This window comes from Spermophilus citellus (genome assembly GCF_964194105.1).
Source record: "Spermophilus citellus genome assembly, chromosome: 15".
NCBI lineage: Eukaryota > Metazoa > Chordata > Mammalia > Rodentia > Sciuridae > Spermophilus > Spermophilus citellus.
In genome coordinates this window covers 51,257,264-51,270,091 of record NC_138195.1, presented here as the reverse complement: position 1 = coordinate 51,270,091, position 12,828 = coordinate 51,257,264, and the positions used below count along the sequence as shown (strand labels likewise).

Genomic DNA, 12,828 nt, shown 5'->3' with positions numbered 1-12,828 from the left:
TCATCCCAGCCTGGTATCTCCCCCCAAAAAAATTAATCCTGAATGAACTACAGTGGTGTCCGCTGGCTAGATTCTGCTGTTGCTACTGCCCAGCAATACTAACTTCCACTGTAACGTGAATCCCTCTTTGTAATCATGGAGGACAAAACCCCTACTCCCAAGAAGTTTAGATTTTCCGAGAGAAGAGTAAGAACTCTAGAAATAAACACTATATAAGCAAGCAGATGAAAAATGGGCCAGGCATGGGGATACATTCCTGTAATCCAGTGGTTCAGGAGGCTGAAACAGGAGAATCACAAGTTCAAAGCCAGCCTCAGCAACTTAGTGAGACTCTATCTCAAAATAAAATTTAAAAAAGGGCTGGGAATGTGGCTCAGTGGTTAAGTGCCGCTGGGTTCAATCCTCACTACCAAAGAAAAAGAAAAATGAAGAAAACAATCTACCTCCCTTTGCAAGTAAGGAAAATGAGACTCTGAGAAGCAAAAAGACCTGCCTGAGGACACACAGCTAATGAAGGACAGGTCAGGGGCGGGAGCTCAGGTCTGCCTTGATGTCAATCTCAGGTTGTTTCCTCTTACATAGGAGCTCAGAGGATTCCATTTCAGGGCAAGTATAAATTCTAAAAAACTGGGGTAGTGGGTCCCTCACTGCATGGTCTAAACCTCTCAGAGTACCTCAGAATTACAGAAAATATGAAGGCGTAGGAAATGAATATAGAAGAGAAAGTGAGAAGTTTTAACTCTCCCATCCACAAACACTACAAAACACATGAACAACCCAGAAAGGACCCTCACAGGAGATAACAACACTATCCATTTTTACAGAGGGATTTACAAGACCTGAATAAATGGGGAGACACACCATATTTGAGGAGTGACTGTGAGAAGACATTCATTTTTCCAACTCAGCACATGACTTGAGCCAATCCTAATCAAACTCCTAAGGGAATTCTCTTTAGAACTTGGAAAGATGATCCTAAGCTTCATCAGGAAGGATGAATAAAGTTGGGCAAGAAAATAATAATAACACAGAATAAAAATAATAACACAGAAACAGTGATGGAGAACTAAACAGTGGCTATGAAAATTTTGTGTGCATCTATGAAATTAAAATAGCAGAGCTGGGGCGAGAACACGCAGGTCAATAAAACAGAAGACGTAGCCAGAAATAGGTGCAGGTGCCTTTGAGAATGTCCTGTCAAGTCAAGGATGCTCCATGGGTAGCAAGAATAGGACGGATGATTGAACAAACTGACTCAGGAAAACTGGGTACTTGGGGGGAAATCCTACTACAGCCCCGCCTCATGGTATTATATCAAAAGCCAAACAAGGAGGAAATGCAGTGGAATATTTATCTGGGTTCTTTCTAAACACAAACAGTTGGGGACACTTCAGATTCAACTATGCACAAACTGAAACTTCTGTAAGTCAAAAATCAACATACGACAAGGGTCAAAGCTGGATAGTGGGTACATGGGGTGGGTCGTTATATTGTCTCTACTTTTGTGTATATCTGAAAATGTCCATGGTGAAAAATAAGCTTTTTTTTAAATCAAAAGCCAATATAAATTTAAAAGGCAAACAACCAAAGGAAAAAATACATCTACTGCCAACATTTACCATGACACATTATAATCTTTAAAGTGTAAAGAATTTCTTCAAATAACAAAAATGCACTAAAGCCTCAGTACTTAGGAAGTGACCACATGTTGATGACCCCCTCAGCATCCAGCTCCCCTTCATGATTCCTGATGGGACTTGGATTCTCCACTGAGAGACCCACAAGGTTCTGGAGAAGTTAATTCCATCCCTCCTAGCTGGTCTGGATCATGTGACCTAGCTCTTCCAATCAATACATCACATTCCTCCACACTGTGATTGGCTTAGGAAGGGGGCATGTGACCAAACTAGCCCAAACAATGAATCTCAGGGCTTCTGGTGGGGAGTTAGGGACAAAGAAGCTTTTTGTGTGTTTTTTTTTTTGTGTGTGTGTGTTTTTCCCCCAGCTTTAGGATATTAATGTAACCCCAGATCCCTGGACCAGGAATCCAGGGGAGAAGCCCTCTGACATCAACACTAGGAGGCATAGCCAACCAGTCAAGAGAAATAGAAAACTAACTCTGGGACACTTCTTGAACCCTTGATGAAGTTCCACTTTAAACTAGCCCTTAACTACATCATGGTCAACCAGACGAATGAGAAGTTTATACTCCATTTATGTATGATGTGTCAAAATGCATTCTACTGTCATATATAACTAATTAGAACAACAATATAAAATAAGAAACCTAGCCCTTAAAGCTAGTCTTGTTTAAGTGCATTGAACCAAGAAAAACAACCAAACTAACATAAGCTAAATGGGCCTAAATATGTAGGGAACTCCACGCAGGCTCATCCAGAAATAGAAGAAGGGTTTGCATATGCCCTACCAGTGGGAAAAGGGGTTCAGGGATTGCTGGGGCCAGGATGTTTCCTTCCCACAGAGATTGGGGAGCTCCCTCCTCCACTCTGGCTCACCTCTGGGTTCCCAAAGCTCCTTGCTCTCTCCCTCCCTTTGAGAGAATAGACTAAACACCACTGAGACCACAGGAATCACCATGAAAGACAGACTGCCCTCAGTAGCATGAGAGGCTCTGCTCAGGAGTGTGCTGAGACACCTGGGACAGCTGCTTTGGATTATTTCAGTACAGACACCTGGAACCTCCAATATGAAGTTTCCTCCTCCTGTCCCTAGATGGGAAAGCAGACCAGGGAAATTTCTAGAAGAATGCAACTGCATAGGAAGGACTCAGCATTACACAAGGGCCATCAGGAGAGAAGACCAACTTCACTCACTCTCTTGGGTGGCCTTTTCATCTTTCTTAGGCCAAAATGAGGACTTCTCCATCCACTCAGAGAGGACCAACTCTAGCCACAGTAAAATCAAGACACCTTCAGGCAAACCCAAAAGCCAATGCACTTCTTCACTACAATGTCTTTCTCCAGCCAGCTCAGCTCTGAAGTGCCCTAATGAGTATGGTGTGTGACCCAACAATTGGAGCTGCCCACTGCACAGGGCCTGTCTTGAGTGGCCAGAATACCTAATACCCCACTGAAATTCCAGATGCCTGGACTCAGCACAAAATGACTTTTGCCAAATTTGTTTCCAGGAATCCCACTTTTCTAAGAGTTCTTTTCTCAGATCACATTTGTCTGTTCCTAAATGACTTCCTTTCCAGATCATTTTCTTTATATTCTTTCTAATTATCTTTGGATAATATTTGATAAGGACAAAAGAATAAGTATTACCCATATAAGTTAAGTTGTGTAATATTACCATGACACCTCTCAGTTCTCCACACAACTCAAAAGTTAGATCATCACCAGGAACTTGTATCCATCTACTCCATTCCCAAAGGAGTCAAATCTTCAAATTTTCATGCATCATTCCTTTATGTTTTGTGCACCATGTTTACGTATAGGAATGAATTATAGAACTAGAGTTATGCTACGTGTGGGTCTCTATAGACTTGCTTCTTTCACTCAATGGTGTGTTTCCAAGACATGACCATGTTGTTCCAAATGGCGCTTATTCATTTTAGTTGCTGAATGTTTCTTTGTATCAATGCATCCTAATTTACATATCTACTCACTACCTACAATTCTTTGAGTTGTGATTTGTGTGTTGTACTTCTACAAACATGTCCATGTGCAATTACAAAGGGCTGTCTGGCTTCCACACCTAGGAGCATCATTGATGGGTCAGTGTATATTCAAACGTTTATTTCACAAGATAATATCTAATTGTATTCCCACATGTACTGTTTGAGTGTGTAGTTACCTCTATATTGGTCCCATTATCACTCCCCAAACTTGAAGAACATGGCTTATCCATCTCTGCTCATGCCTAATGCCTGTAGTATGCCTTCCTGCCTTGTGGCTTGTGTTGGTCCATGGAACACGAGCAAAAGCAACACATACTTTAGATAAGCAGAAACTTTAGGAGACATTTCAAGGTTCAGCCCTTGCTCTTTTGCTCTGTCATGAGAAATATCATATCCCAGGTGGGAACTGTTCCACCAGGCTGGATCCTAGGATAAACAAATAGAGCAACATAAATAACAAAAGATAAGAATGAGAAATAAATCTTTGTTGTCATAAGCCATTGAGTCTGGGGGCTGTTTATTACTCCATCATTATACAGCAAAATCTGTCATTCCAGATCTTTGACTAATATATATGGAGCATCTCCCACATACTGGCCACCAGATCAGTTCTGTGAAAGCAAGGCTGTCCAAGATAGACCAGGCTCACGGCTATACAAAATATACCCTGAATGACCAGTAGGTCCCAAAGGTTCTGGAGACTTGTAGTATAATCCCCAGAGACAAACCCATCAGCTGGGGCCCTTTCTGTTGGAAGTGAAAGGCTTACTAAAGAAACACAGGAATTTACTGATTGTCATAAATGGAAAGTCCAGGGACTAAGCTTGAAGCAGGGACAGATCCAGGCAAACAATTTTACCAGCATTCATCCTCTCTGTCTCTCAGCTCAGTTTTATTCTGTCTGTCCCATCCTCAGACAGCCACTCCTCTCACAGGGCAAAATGGCCACCACCAGCAGATCCAGGCTATCCCTTTGTAATTCTAAGACCATCAACTTCTACAAGAGTCCTGAACCAGACTCCCAGAGCCACATTGGGTCACAAGCCTGTCTCTAAACAATCAAAGTCCAATTAGATGCTATATATTGAGGGGCCCTGTTTTGGATCTTAAGCCATCCCCAGAGTTCATGACAAAGTCACCCTACACAAACCCTGTGGATTGAGAATAGAGTAGGTGCAAGTACCCTCAGGAAAGGCCAGGGCTCCATACCAGAAGGGAGAGCAGGTGTTGAACAGGCAAGCCACAAATTCCAAGTGGCAACCTCACATCCCTCACCAATGGTACCCTGGCGCCAACTCGTACTGTCTCAGGGGTGATGAGTTCACACATCTCTTCTAAACTCCACATTCAGGGACATCTGGTACCATGAAATCAGCCATCATGGGAGTATTTACACTGTGGAAATAGGCAAGCACCGCAAATCAGGGCTTTCATCTTCCCTGAGAACAAGTTGCTACACATTCCCAGCACAACACGGCCCCATTGCCCAAGTGTCCTGTTGGTTATAGCTACAGCTTTGCCTCACATAACAGCATCACGGGGACAAGTCCCCGATTCCTCCTGGACTTGATTTTTTTTTCCGCCCTTAAGTGGGAAAGATGGGCTCACTGCTTTTGAAGTTATATTCCATCTCGGACAGTTAGAGACCCTAAAAAGGATGTGTGTACGCGTGTGCACATACATACACACATGCGCAAGTTTAAATTTTGCTTTCCCTGCATCAGAAATCATAAATGCAGGCACTGGCTATAAACTCCAATACGATTTGGTGAGCTGTACCTCTTCACTTGGGCTATTAAATCATTTTCCCTTCAAAGGTACACATGTTGTGGCATAAGGAGCAAACTGTTGACAGATGGTGGAGAAACTTCACAGGCCCATAATTGAGACTTATTTTCATACATTCGTGCCAGTTTGAAATCTAATTGCCAATAAAACAATACTGTGATACTGCCACATCTAATACCTCCGCCACTCTCCAAAGTTACACTTGAATCCACTAGTAAATTCTAATCTCCCAGAGAAAAATATTTCCCCCTCTCTGTCGGAAAAGCAGCGCTATAAATCCACATACAGTGGTTCATTTTCAAATGTGAACCTCCTTTCCCAGGTCCCCAAAGAGCCCTTACTGGGCTAATGTTAGTGCCTGCCTGAGAGCAGTAGATATTCTCTGTTTACTTGACAGAAGCACAGATGTGGCGTGGCAAGCCTGGGATGGGGTCTTTTGCAGAGAGATGCACAAGGTTCCTTTGGGCCAAGGTACCCTCTTTCCCTCCCTCCTGTCCCCATACTCTGCTTTGGTGATATTTTGTCCTAATAATGGGAAGAGACCCAGCACCGCCCACTGAGGGAGGAAGGAGAAGAGCCCCTCTCCGCCCCTCCCTGCTTCTCTGTTTTCACTCTCTTGATGAAAAGGTTTGAGGATTGATCGATCCAGATCAATTTGAAGCTGTAAATAAAAAAACGAGCTTTCAGTGGGATGAAGCAGTGCAGGGGCTGTGTTCGTTTGTGTGGATTGAAAAATGTGACCTGTCACCTCGAACCACAACCCTGCTAAAAGCACTAATAGCCATCCTTCCCAAGTCAGAGTCTTGCCCAGTAGACAAAGAAATAGTTATGGAGGGTGGAATCTGTGCCAAGCTACCTTTGCTGCAGCAAAGACAGCAGACACAGTCCTTGCCTATGTCACCTTTACGTTAGCCCTGGATGCTAAGGTTTTATTTTCCCATTTCACAGATAGCAAGCTCAGAGAGGTTAATTCATTCTTTCTTCAGAGTGCTCTGTGATTTACAGAAGTGAGATTTGGACTTGGCTTTTCTGATTTACCTCCAAATCCAGTCCTTTTCTTACAAGGATTGCAATGTGACTACGGGAGCTTTGTAAAGTTCTGTCTGTGGTCCCAGCTCTCCCACTCAGCACCACAGCTTCCCAACCTTCCATACAACAGGTCTTGAAATACTTGAATACAGTTATCATAGCTTCCTGGAGGCTTCCCTTGTCCATGCAAAATATAATCATTGACTTCAGACGTTCCCAAAGTCTTGGCTTGAATTCTAGACCAGGACTTCTCAAACCTAAGCAAAAACAGGGATCATTTGAGGAACTTCCTGAAATACAAATTTTGACTCAGGAGGTCTGGTGTAGCATTCCTAATCAGCTCCCAGGGGATACAGATGCTCCTGGTTCGTGGGCCACACTCTGAGTAGCAAGGACATAGACCTGAACTATTCAACATTGGTAGCCACTTGCTATAAACATGCCTACTGAGCACTTGAAGTGGTGTTAGTCTCACCAAGAAACCAATTTTGAATTGGGTTGAATTTTAATTATTTAAATTTTTTTTAAAAACAGAGCAGTATGCGGTATTTTCCCTCTAAAAAACAACTTATTGTTTGGGTAGGGCTATATTTCATTTTAACCATTGAAAATTTAACATATGAATTGAGATGCACAAGAAGTGTAGAATACATACTAGATTTGAAAGACTTAGTAAAATTCTGATCATAGAGGCAGGTTGGATAATGAGAACCAAAATACGGTTACCTAGAAGGTTTAAGGTTGAACATGCTACAGCACAGTAAGGCAACTATAACTCTCAGCAATTTATTTTATAAAGAACTTTAAAGAGGAGTTAGAAGTTTCCCAACACAAAGAAATGGTAAATATTTAAGGAAATGGGAATGCTAATTACCCCAAATTGATCATTGCACACTGTGAACATGTCTCAAATTATCACACTGTACCACATAAGTATGTACAATTATGATATGTCAATTTAAAAAGCAGCCCTAGTACTTAGAGAAAAAAGAATGTAATATCTCAATACTAATGTGTTTATGTGGATTACATGCTAAAATTATAGTGTTATCCAAAGTATACTATTGGCTGCTTGAACATTTTAAGTTATGTAGGCATTGTGATATTGTGAAATAGTATTTGATCTTGGCCTACAACTCCCAAAATTCCTGTTATCTCAAAGTGGTAAGTGTCCCTTTTGTAGGTTATACAGTTGACTACTGGGTGGCAGGCTGTAGGTAGCATCGGGATTGGGCTGGTCCCCTGAAACAGAAAGTCGGGATTGAAGGGTTGGGATCTTCAGCCTTATTCCCCAAGCTCCAGGGAAGTTCAAGTTGACCACCAATGGCCAATGATTTAATTAATCATGCCTATATAGTGAAGCCTCCCTAAAAACCCAAAAGGACAGTGTTCAGAGAGCTCTGGACAGCCAAACACAGGAAGGTCCTGGAAGGTGGGGCACCCAGAGAGAACGTGGAAGCTGCATGCTCCTTCCCCGATGCCTTGCCCTCTCCACCTGTCTCCGTCCATTTTCTGTTTTCATGCAAAATACTTGAGGCTGGGTACTTTAAAAAGAAAAGAGATTTATTTAGCTCACAGTTTTCAAGACTGAGAGTTCGAATAGCATGCCACAGGGCCTAGGAATGGCCCCTCTGGCTATATTACATCACGATAAATAACATCATGGCAGGAGACAAGAAGCAGGAAAATACACACACACACACACACACACACACATATACACACACACACACATACATACACACACACACACTTGCACATGCTGGTCTCTCTCCATCTTCTAGTCTCTCTCCATCTTCTAATAAAGCCACCAGGATTCCATCATGGGGGACTCACCCTACTCACCTTACCTAAACCTGGTCACTTTCCAAGGGCCCCACCTCTAAACCATATAGTCGGATTGTTTCCACCTTTCTGATACCCCACAGGGGATTAAGTTGGAACCTAAGTTTCTGAGAGGGTCAATCCATATTCGAGCCATCATACCCTCTCTTCATCTGGGTTCATCAGTAGCCTTTGTAATCCCCTTTATAATAAACCAAAAGTAAGTTAAGTGTTCCCCTGAGTTCCGGGAGCCACTGCAGCCAATGAGTTGGACCTGAGGAGGAGGTATGAGGATTCTGTCAGTCAGAAGCACAGGTAAAACAACCTGGGGTTCCCGACTGCCATCTGAAGGGGTCGTCTTGGGGAATGAACCCTCGACCACTGGGATCTGACACTGTCTCCAGGCAGATGATGTCAGAATTGCATTGAATTTGAGGACACCCAGCTGGTGTCCACTGCAGAATTAACTGCTTGCTTAGTGTGTGGGGAAAAAAAATACCCACACATCCAGTCACAGAAATCTTTGGGTTTGACTGTTGAGTGCGAGTATATGAGAAACTGAGTTCAGTTTGCCCACATTCTCAGATGTATGTATGTATCTGGCTTGTGTTATATTTCTCTAGAGCAACCAGGGTCTAGATTCCACAAGAGCCTGATCACCAACTCCAGTTTATCCACACCCAACAGATATGTCGTCTGAACTACACTCAGATTGGTACAACCTGAGGTTGAATCACATCACACCAAACCCTGTGTCTTTCTGGATGACCTGATGTCCAACCAAGTCTCCCCTAGATGGCCTAGATTTCAAAAACATTTTCACTCAGAACACGTTGCAGTTTTCCCTTTTCAATTTATCCTGTCTGTTCTAGCCCTTTCTCTCTGCCAGGAAGGGTTTTGGGGCATCTTGATTGTGTCATTCAACATATCCCCCTCAACCCCAAGGCTCCCTCATGTTTGACAAGCTTGTCCTCATGTGTTCAACCAGGGCAGCAATTTTGTTGGAGGGGTTTGACCACATCCAGAATTCATCTCTCGCCCTTCAAGTCCTACACCAGGGAAGACAGCAGCCCGTGCACCAGCAGTCTTGCTGTTCCTCTTTCTCTGCTCACCTCTCTACCGTTGCCCAAAATCCACCCCTTCCTGTCTCTGCAGGCAGGTGAAAGAGCTCATCCACAACTCAGCTGAAATGTCACTGCTACAAATGGAATTTTCCAAGGGAAATAGCCATGGATGGATGTAAAAATATAGCCAGAAGGAAGTTCAAAACAGTGCTATTTATAGTAGAAGATAGTAAGCAACAACTCACACAGTGTCTAAAATGGGAATTGGTTAAAAGGGACTGTCAGTCCACCTACTGGAATGATCTGCATATATCTTTTTTAAATGATGTTATAGAAAGCCATATAATGCCATGGAAATTTGTCCTTAATATATTTTAAGTGCTAAAAGCATGTTACAGAACTATACATGAAGGGCACTATTTTTAAGTATTTATTTCTATATTGGGGGAAAAGACTGGCACAAAAAGCACATGGAAATGGTAACCATGGCTGTCTCTCAGTGATGAAATCGCTTTCGTTCTCCAGGCCGGGGGTTCTGTCTGAATTCTCTTGTTTAATATCTTCTGTGACTGGGCAAAATAAAAGGCCTCACCTGGATTTTATCAGAGACCAAAACTGAGGCCCAAAGAGGTCACTCAGCCCATCTCAGGTCCCTCATCGGGAAGCACAGGGCCACCAGAGATTCAGTCTGCCTATGGAAAAAGCCAGAGGACCCCCTCCCAGAGGTTGCTACCTCCCTCCTAGCAGGTAGAACCTGGAGGGTCCCATAAGTACAGGAGAGCCAGATTCCCACAAGGTGTCCAATTACAGCCAACTGCCACCTGTGCACTAGACCCCTCTTGCCTACTCAAGGACATGGCTTCAGCCACATCTCTGTCTTCTCCCTCTCCCACTTCATCATGTGTCCCCTTCTCTACAAGATCAATTCTTTCAGTGTATACACATGCTTTTATTAACTTTTTTATTAAAGAAAACAACTGTAGGCTGGGGGTGTAGCTCAGTGGTAGAGTGCTTGCCCAGAGTGCACAGGCCCTGGGTTTTTGATCCCCAGCATCAAAAAAAAAAATTTTGTTCCTACCTCTCCTAACCCCAATTTTCCCTCCAGTTGCCACTCCATTTCTCTCCTCTCCTTTTCAGCAAACCTCCTTGAAAGAAGAGCACGCAGGTGTATTCAACTAGTGGTGGCAATTATTAGGAACCCCGTCAAACAAGGAAGTGAGAACCATCTTTGCAGGATACTTCCTGACAAACGTCTCCATGGAGCTCAGCGCCAACGCAGCAGGGCACAGAGCACTCCTCCATTGCATAGCCTACCCTTGTGGAGAGTAAAAGGTGAACTTTGGAGCAGCAGAAGCAGCATCAGAACCAGTGTCTCCTGGATCCCAGAGGTACGTCCAGTAGGAATATGATGGGATATCCGGGAGGCATGGCCAGATCATAGCCAGCTAACAGCATCAGCAATGGCTCCTCCCAAGGATGAGTACTGAATCAATGCTAGCTAGCCTTCTGTGTAAATCATAACATCATCAACACCATTTTCTATTTTCTAAGCACTTGTCATCTGGCCTAATAGAAAGTGCAGGACTTCTGAGGTCAGACAGATCTATTTTTGAACCCTAGCTCTGCTAAGTACTAGCTGTGTGACCTTGGGAAAGTTATCCAACCTTACAGAACCTCTATTCCTTCCATGGTAAGTGAATTGCCAAGGGACACAGCCAATGTATATTGCTAGACAACTTGGTGCCTAGCACCCAGATGCTAGAATGGGTATCCATTAACAGTAGCTACTGACCTTCACAACAGCACTGGGAAGTAGCACAATGGTAGGGGTCCCTTTTAAGGGGACTGGCCCTTCAAACAAATGTCATCTAATGAGATATTCCTTTATGGTCGCCAGCCAGTTCCCTGCATAGGTTGAAGCCTCTTGTCTCAAGGAATAGCAAGAGCCTATAACTCAGCTTGCAGTAGGTTTAACTCACATAAAGTATGAGAAGTAAACTGCCAGGGACTAATTCTAAGAGCTGTTGGGGGATAAAGGCATAGTTCATAGTAATGTAGGGGTTCACTCCTGAGTGCTCTAGCTTGTGAAGACCCGGCTATCTCCATAACGGCACAGTCACTCCCAGATAGCCCCACACAGAAGAAGAGCCTTTACTCTCCCCAAGGGTGGGGCTCCCCCTCCGTCCTCAGCTATCCCTCAGGAGTAGGAGGCAGAATGATTCCCTTCACTTTGCTTTACTGTACCCCAGGGAGGGTGTATTCTCTGGATGAGAGCCAAGCTTGTTAAAGAGAGGAAAGTTGGCTCTTAGTTCCTTGGAACTAAGGACAGTAAGTAAAGCAGATGCCTGTAACTTTAGATTCTCTATACAATTTAGGTATTCTCACCTGGTAAAATAATAGTGCCTCAGTGCTATGGACTAAATTATGTTTAAAAAACTTATATATTGAAGCCTTAACCCTCAATTTGATGCTATTTGGAGATGAGGCCTATGGGAGGTCACTGGGCTTAGATGAGGTCATGAGGGTGGGGCTCTAATAATGGGATTAGTGCTCTTCTAAGAAAAGACTCCAGAGGAACATGGCTGCCGACGAGGAAGCAGCGATTCTAATGTCTCCACATTAACGGGATCAAAAAGACCATTTGGAACAGCGGCAGGCTACACACTGAGGAACTTCTAGCAAAATTCCATGAAGAGGGGTCCTGCCGGGATCTGGTAGGTCTATTAGAAGTGTTGGTTTGTGGCCGCCGGGACTCGGGGCCCGGGAACTGCGGTACTTGCCAGAGAGGGGCCGTCGCCTCCCCGGCCCCGGGCGCCACTGGAGCCATGAGCCAGAAAGACACGGACCGGGCCGCGGTGCGGCTAGAAGCCGGGAACGCCGGGGGTGGAGAGAGCGACCAGGGTAGCGCTGGCTGTGGAGGCCGCGGCAGAGAGAGGCGTGGGAGCCCGAGGCTAAGACACACCAGAGAGAGCGAGCCAGCACCCCTCCATCATCCCGAAATAGTGAGAAGAGGAAGATGGCGGCGGGAAGTGAGTAAGCCTCTCCGTGCCCCGCGCCCCGCACCACTGCGTCTGAAAAGCTGAGACAGACAGCTGCGACTCAGCATTAAGCCATCCGGCTGAGGCGGCTGGTCAGCCCTTCTCATCCTATGGAGGTGGATGCCTGCCGGGCCTTCGTGGGTAGTGGCCGCAGGGTCCAGGCGGGGCTTGGGAGAAACAGTGGGGACCCCCGTGGCGTTGGTCGCCCGGCACGGGGAGGCGAACCGTCGCCGTTTGCGGGGGACACCACTGTGGCGGAGGGCTGGTGTCGCAGGGCTGCGGCGGAGGAGATAACTTCATTGAAGCCTGCTGCTACAGGTGTGTGGACCCCTGGCTTTCCCTCTCCACGCATCGGGGAAATCTTAAGGGCCCCTCCCAGCTCTCCTGTGAGTGCTACAGCCAGCCCAAGGGAGTCAGAGGTGGTGCGGGACTTCCGCTCCCG

The 12,828-nt window shown here is 44.9% G+C and overlaps 1 long non-coding RNA gene across 1 annotated transcript in view; it reads right to left on the bottom strand.

The window, feature by feature from the left end:
- Positions 1–10,799, bottom strand: part of LOC308633998 — a 15,709-nt gene extending 4,910 nt beyond the window's left edge. The window contains exon 1 of the long non-coding RNA XR_014018931.1: positions 10,663–10,799. This is a non-coding gene — a long non-coding RNA (uncharacterized lncRNA). The remainder of the gene's footprint in view (positions 1–10,662) is intronic.
- Positions 10,800–12,828: the final 2,029 nt, after the last annotated feature.